General features: G+C 40.3%; 1 non-coding gene across 1 annotated transcript; it reads left to right on the plus strand.

The window, feature by feature from the left end:
• Positions 1-3,570: 3,570 nt before the first annotated feature.
• On the plus strand, positions 3,571-3,645 carry TRNAS-GGA (transfer RNA serine (anticodon GGA)). Its single transcript has one exon. It is a non-coding gene; the product is annotated as a tRNA-Ser (tRNA).
• Positions 3,646-7,825: the final 4,180 nt, after the last annotated feature.

A 7,825-nucleotide genomic window follows, 5' to 3' on the forward strand; every position in this document is an offset into this window, starting at 1 on the left:
TTGGAGTTGCATTTTAACTTTTAATTGGTCCTCTTGCAGGGTAAGGCAGGATAAAAGTATAATAAAATAAATAAGCTATCTTCAATATGGAACCACTGGCTCCCATAAATTCCATGCAAACCAAGTGGCCTCTAGACACTGGTGTCAAATAAAAAAAAATGGCTGCTTCTTCAGTTCTGGTGGGCCTAAGTATGGTTACTTGGAAGTAAGTCCCACAGAGTTCATTGTGTTTAGGATTGTTAATTTAAACAAATTTTGCACTCACCTTACGCCGCTATCACGTTTGTCTTCTCAGCTGGGCTTCCTTCCGATTTCACACTATCTGCTCCGGAGCTGCAGCAAGCATCAGCATTTTCCCGCAGCAAACAGAAAACCAATTTTTAAGCCCACCTACCAAATCTCCAGGAGTTTCCCAACCTGGAATTGACAACTGCTAATTCACATTGGCTGTCGTAGAAGGACTGATGCTGAAGCAAGCAGCAGGGCCTAGTTAAGTCATGCCAGCCAGGTGGCATCGTCACCCTGAGGGTGCTGCCAGGCCTAAGGTAGCCAACCTCCAGGTGGAGCCTGAAGATTTCCTGGGATCAGAACTGAATTCCAGACAACAGATTTCTCTCCCCATCCTGGAGAAAATAACTGGACTGTATGCTATTCTATTCGTGTGAGGCCTCTCCCTTTACTGAGAAAAGCAGCCTGGGTTGCCTAGCAACAGCCTCCGGCTAGCACTTCCCAAGAGGCAATAAGCGAGGCCTTGCCTCCCTGGCTGTATGTGTGGCTTTTGGAGGCTGTGTGTTGGGAGGTCTTTTGTGAGGCCACAGTAGTGCTGCAGGCTGGTTAACAGAGAGGACACAGAGAAGAGTTGGCTGTCTCTTAGGTAAGACTGTTAATATTCCTGGGCCTGAGTAGGTGGAGGCAGAGGAACATGTCACTCTCAGTTTACTGTTTGCTTCACTGTTTGCTTTGCAGCAGTGTTGTTTGTGGGGGGGGCGGGGACAGACTGTCCCAGATTTCTTACAACAAGCCCTGAGGAAAGGAAGTAGTAATCAGTAAGGTTCTTGGAGAACCTCTCAGCCGAGAACTGTCTTACTCAAAGATCAGTGGCCTTTTGATGGGGTTCTGGCCTGACAGGCTGGCAGTAGGCAGGTCACAGCGTGGCTACCCGATGACAGAGAGGAGTGGTGACAGACAGAGTGCAAGGCCACTTCTGTAGTTGCTACAACTTCCAATAAAAATTTAGGGATGAGCCACCCGTTAGGCTTTTATTATATATATGATGATTAGAACTACCCCAAACCAGTTTAGCCAGAATCTGTAAAAGCTGAGATTTCAAAAACATGGATCAAGGCCAGAGTATTCACAATGGATCATATATATAGCCACTGGAAACAGAGAGAGAGCATCTGTCATTGGGGTGTAGAGGTTAAAGTGCTGAACAAGGATCTGGGAAATTCAGGTTGCTGTGAGAAATGACAGAAAAAAGAATGCTGCAAGCCACTTTAGGTCCCTACTGGGGAGAGTGATAGAGTATAAATGAAGTAAGCAAATAAATAGTAATTCTTGCAACAACAATGTAATACAAGACAGTGTCTCCCCCCCCCCTCCTCAAAATTGTAGTATGGTACTGACTGCAGTTGTTAGGACACTTTCCTGGGAGTAAGCTCCACAGAATAGATCTGAATAGACATGTTTAAGATGGCACTGAATCTAGGAGACCATTTGAACTAAGGCCATTTGGACATGGAGTTTCTTATGGGAATTGCACAGTGTGTACACCATAGGGTTTAGAGTGACAGTAAAACAGTTTCCAAACAGGGCAAAATCTACAATGAAAAAGTACATTTTATTATTTTATTAGGGAAATACTTCTCTGTTATAGGTACAGTTTTTGGACATTTGGGTATTTATTCCTGTGAATAAAACACAGATTTAACATGATAGTTTGGATAGAAATAGATGAATGGATGTGGATTGGTGCTAGAAGGACAAGGAGAGGGGACAAAAACCCTAGTGTAGTTGTATAGCAGAGCCCAAGAGATGTTTACATTTGCTCCTCATTCTTCTGCAAATGGTATTGATGTGTATATGTAATTGCAAATATGATGGTCAGCAATGTAGGCATTCTGCATATGGCAAGGGTGCCAGCTGGCTAGGAGAAAAATGTCCCATTAATAAGAAGTTTAATGTGTGGAATTGGGCAGTTAAAGGTTTTATTGATATGAAGGTATATAACAGGGGTGGCCAACAGTAGCTCTCCAGATGTTTTTTGCCTACAACTCCCATCAGCCCCAGCCAGCACGGCCAATGACTGCGGCTGATGGTAGTTGTAGGCAAAAAACATCTGGAGAGCTACCATTGGCCACCTCTGGTATATAACATTACCAAGTATTTGCTGCAAATCAAACTGATATTAGAGACAGCTAGAGGGACCAGTTTAAAAGCTGGCCACCCTATACCTGGAAAATATCCCAACTATACATGAAAATAATACTTTGTAAATTAAAAAAACACACACAAAAGTCTCAGCCCGGTAAAGACTAAGCATGTTCCTTTTCTTTAGAATACCTGAAATATAGAAAGCTGCTGAACGTGATTGAACAAATTAAATGAAATTCATAGGTGCATAGATGTAAAGTACGGCAAATTTCTTTTTCCAAAATCAGAACTACGCAGGAATCAAGCAATGAAGCAAAGTACAATATGCTAATAAGCACTCTATCTCAGGATGGGATGAATGAGACAAAGCTCATAATTATAGCATTTTAAGAACTAAAAGACTATTCTGCAAAGCAAGCATAGGAAGTATTATTCCCCTAAGGCTCAGGAACAAAGAAATTACCTTCAGGAAGTTTTTTTAAGAATTGCAGCCTTTCCATGTTGAGCATAATGTGTCCACTTATTCTGTTGACCAGTCAGTGCCTTAAAGGTGTAGAACCCGGGAAACCAGGTTCAAATTCCTATTCAGCTATTGCAGTGTGATCTTGTGCCGGCCATTATCTTTCAGACTAATCTATCACACATGATTTTTGTGTGTGTGAAAGGCGGAAATGGAAGAAGGGAACACCATGCAACCCGCACTGAGCTCTTTAGAGAAAGGACAGAATAAAAAAGTGGTAGGATAAAAACGTGTTGGTAAAAATAAAATCCAGTTGGGGATTCTTAACACATCTAGGATTTCCATTGTTCATGCTAATAAAAGATAGTTTGAACTAAGCACTCTTAAATGTTAAGCGGTTAGACAGAACTATGAAGGATATACTTTACATCCTGAGAGGTAGTCTGACAGGAATTAGGAAATTCCAATGAAGTATTTACACAACATTTAATTATTGATGGGCAATAATTAGCTGCCCTAGAGTATTAGTTATTGAACATTAAAATTTAAATTTGCACACTCATGAAATTTCATGAATAAGTTTTGTATTTGGGGGGGACGGGGACTAGGTCCCAACATTTAAATAATCAGAAAAGCATACTGTGTTCAGGTTTCTATGGATGTGAGTACTAGCATTAAAATCTGAATTAATTTCTGCTGACCTGTATAGCCCAGGCAAGCCAGATCTCATCTTTGGGGGAGGGATGGTGGCTCAGTGGTAGAGCATCTGCTTGGAAAGCAGAAGGTCCCAGGTTCAATCCCTGGCATCTCCAAAAAAGGGTCCAGGCAAATAGGTGTGGAAAACCTCAGCTTGAGACCCTGGAGAGCTGCTGCCAGTCTGAGTAGACAATACGGGCTTTGATGGACCAAGGGTCTGATTCAGTATAAGGCAGCTTCATATGTTCATCAGATCTCAGAAGCTAAGCAGGGCCAACCCTGGCCAAGTATTTGGATGGGAGACCTTAAAGAAAACAAAGTCAGAGGGCAGAGGCAGGCTATCAGGTCACTTCTATGAAAGTCCTCCATGCCCCGTCAGGAGTCCTCAGAGGAGCTCATGACTTTCAGACAGAGGAATGCAAACACACACAAATATAAAAATACAAAAAAAAGGACTCAATTTGTATTATATTTACTGTAATTTTAAAAAATGCACTCTACTTTGACTTTAGTAGGTGTTATAGATTTGAATAGGAAAGCAGTCAAAGGAAATCAATATAGTGTGATCTAATTCTGAAGAGCTAGGACAATATCAAACAGTTTAGATGTTCAGATGGTCATGTAAATGGGATTGGTATTTGCTCAGTGTAACATTTATTTTAGTGGCCTAATATGCCACTAAATGAGTTAATGCTGGGCTTTTTCTACAAAAAAAAGCCCTGGGATCACCATTGTTTCACACAGGGCTTTTTTGTAGAAAACTCTCAGCAAGAACACATTTGCATATTAGGCCACACCCCCTGATTCCAGGCCAGCCAGAACTGCATTCCTGCTCAAAAAAAAAAGCCCTGGATAGGATACATCTGGGAAGTGAATGAGCAATTTTAATTGGTCTCTCAGCTTATTCTTTCTGCTTAAGTACTACTGAAGCCCAAGACACATAGCATATTTTATTAGATAGTAGGTTCTACTGAATTTAATTGAGACATGAGCCCTGAGTGAGTGAGTGGGACTTACTTCTGAGTAACGTAACATAGGTTCAGGTCCATGCACAGTCAAAATGCTCTATCCTCCAACCCACATTGCTTATGTTTTTCCTATGACTTTCCTTTTCCTTCCTTCCTTTCTATGTCTCTTATCTTTTTGTACTAGCCACATTCACATAGAATATTTATGGGAAACAGATACATGCATTCATAGATTTAATTAGTATATTCCTAATATAATATAAAACTGAGGATGATTAATTCTTAATAGTACTTATACAATTCTTAATAGCATTTATAAGATAAAATTAACAGCACTTATAAAATAAAATAAAAAGATGGTTTATATTTTGGACATGGAAAAAAGAAACAAATTCTAATACATTTATAAAACTAAACATACAATAAAATATACTATTGTGCATATGGAATGAAACATGCCAGAAGTTCAAGGTGGATTCAGAAAATGAAGGGGCACTAGAGATCATATTGTAAATTTATGTTGGTTACTGGAACATACAAGAGAATTTCAGAAGAAAATCACCTTGTGTTTCATCAGTTACAGCAAAGCTTTTGACTGTTTAGATCATGAAAAGCTATAGCTGGTTAAAAGAAATGGGTGTGCCACAACATCTGATAGTTTTGATTCACAACCTGTACTGGACAAGATACTAATTTTAGAAGACATAATGGTTTCCAGTTGGCAAAGGTGTCAGACAAGGATTTATTTTATCGCCCTCTCTTCAATTTATATCAGAACATATAAGGAAAACTGGATTAGATTGAGATGAAGGTTAAGTGCAAATAGGGTTGCCAATCCCCAGGTGGGGGCAGAGGATCCTCCAGTTTGGAGGACCTCCCCCTGCTTCAGGTCATTAGAAAGCAAGGGAGGGATGTCTGCTGGGCACTCCATGATTCCCTATAGAGACTGATTCCCATAGGATATAGTGGAAAATTGATCCATGGGTATCTGGGGCTCTAGGGAGGCTATTTTTCAGACAGGGGCACCAAATTTTCAGCATAGCATCTGATGCCTCTTCCCAAAATACCCTCTAATTTTCAAAAGGATTGGACCAGAGGGTCCAATTCTATGAGCCCCAGAAGAAGGTGTCCCTACCCTTCATTATTTCTAATGGAGGGAAGGCAGGTGTGCGTTCCCTTTCAATGTGATGGCCAGAACTCCCTTTGGAGTTCAGTTATGCTTGTCACAACCTTGCTCTTGGGTCCACCCCAATGTCTCCTGGCTCCACACCCAAAGCCTCCTGACTCCTCACCCAAATTCTCCAGATATTTCTTGAATTGGACAAATTGGTGGAACTAGTAGAGATATACAGATCACATTACCAGCAAAAATTAGAGCAGAACATCAAGAACACAAAAGTTATGACTGCTGGAAACCTACACAACATTAAGGTTGTTGATGAAGAAATGGCTCAAGTTTTTATATTTTTTGGTTGCATCAACAAGCAAAAGGGATATTGCAACCAAGAAATCTGAAGGAGACTGATACTGGAAAGGGCAGCCAAGAAAAAACTAGAAAAGATTCTTAAGTGTAAGGATGTGTCACTAGCAAACAGGACAAAGATAATTCATGCCTTTTGATTCCTTTGAAATGTGGTGTTGGGAGAATTTTATAAATGCCATGGACTGCCAAAAGAAAAATGAGTGGGTTCTAGATCTAATCAAGCCTGAACTTTCTGGAAGGTAAATTGTCTAAACTGAAGCTATCATACTTTGGTCACATTATGAGAAAGTAAGTGTCACTGGAAAAGACAATAATATTAGGAAAAGCCGAAGGCAGCAGGAAAAGAGGAAGACCCAATGTGAGATGGATAGATTTAATAAAGGAAGCCATGACCTTCAGTTTGCAAGACCTGAACAAGGCTGTTAACAATAGGATGTTCATAGGGTCATCATAAATCATAAGTTGCTTATGATTAGGAGTCCCTTATTGAGAGAATTTAACACACACAGATTTTAAATAGAATCAATATTATTGGCTGTTGCTTATTTTTAAAAAAAATATATTTAAGCACTCAGAAAAAAGAAACAAAGGGAAAAAACAAAATACGACAACAAATAAAACTTTAAAAAAACAAAGAAAAAAGGGGAAAAGACAAAATTGTATTTATGTATTTTTCCAAATGATTTCCAGCTGTCTAAAAAAAAAAGTCTATATACAATTGCTGTCTATATGGCATGTGTTCAAATGTTGATAGAGTTTAAAGGTCCTTGATCCATTTGATTTACCAGAGATGGGCTTTTATTTTTCCAGTGTTACAAGTCCTTTAGCTGGAGTAAGGGCATGGGGGGTCCATTTTCATAGACCATCAATTAGCCTCCAAGAGATGGGCAGATAATTTAGAAGTATATAAGAATGCTAATTATTATACATTCTAATATATAATTGTTATGAGTATAAACTTCTCAGAAAAACGAAATGACTGGACATGTTCAAAGCATCCTGTAAGTTACAATGCCAGCAATTAGAAATTTTACTTAGACCTTTGCTTAAAAGTTGCTGTGGTGTCCAGTATATTCTAAACATATTTTTTTGCTGAATAAAGCTCAACAAGATTCATAGAGAGAGTAGGTATAGACCTTAAGGCCATATCCCATTGTTTTGGCAAAACAGGGCAATCTAACTCTTTATTCCATTCATTTCTAAGACTCTACATAGTATTTGTTAATTGACATCAAATTAGGGTTGCCAAGTCCAATTCAAGAAATATCTGGGGACTTTGGGGGTGGAGCCAGGAGACACTGGGGGTGGAGCCAGGAACAAGGGTGTGACAAGCATAATTGAACTCCAAGAGAGTTCTAGCCATCACATTTAAAGGGACAGCACACCTTTTTAAATGTCTTCTTTCCCTAGGAAATAATGAAGGATAGGGGCACCTTCTTTTGGGGCTCATAGAATTGGACCCCCTGGTCCAATCGTTTTGAAACTTGGGGGGTACTTTGGGGAGAGGCACTAGATACTATATTGAAAATTTGGTGCCTCTACCTCAAAGAACAGCTCCCCCAGAGCCCCCGAAACCTCCAGAACAATTCCCCATTATACCCTATGAGAATTGATCACATAGGGAATAATGAAGACGTTTCCCTCTCTCCCCACCCCGCCCCTTTCCTGGCCAGTCTGAAGCAGCAGATTAGCCTCTCTACTCACCATTTGCTGCCAGCTTCTTCACAGACACACCATCCTAAATTGAAGCCTTTCAAGTCAAGGCTCCGGAGGTCAAAGGCACATGGTCCTTTGCTGGCGGGGCTCCCTCTCCCCCCCCCACCAGCCAGCTGATTGGGGCGGGAA

The sequence above is a fragment of the Heteronotia binoei genome, chromosome 9 (genome assembly GCF_032191835.1).
Source record: "Heteronotia binoei isolate CCM8104 ecotype False Entrance Well chromosome 9, APGP_CSIRO_Hbin_v1, whole genome shotgun sequence".
Classification (NCBI taxonomy): Eukaryota; Metazoa; Chordata; class Lepidosauria; order Squamata; family Gekkonidae; genus Heteronotia; species Heteronotia binoei.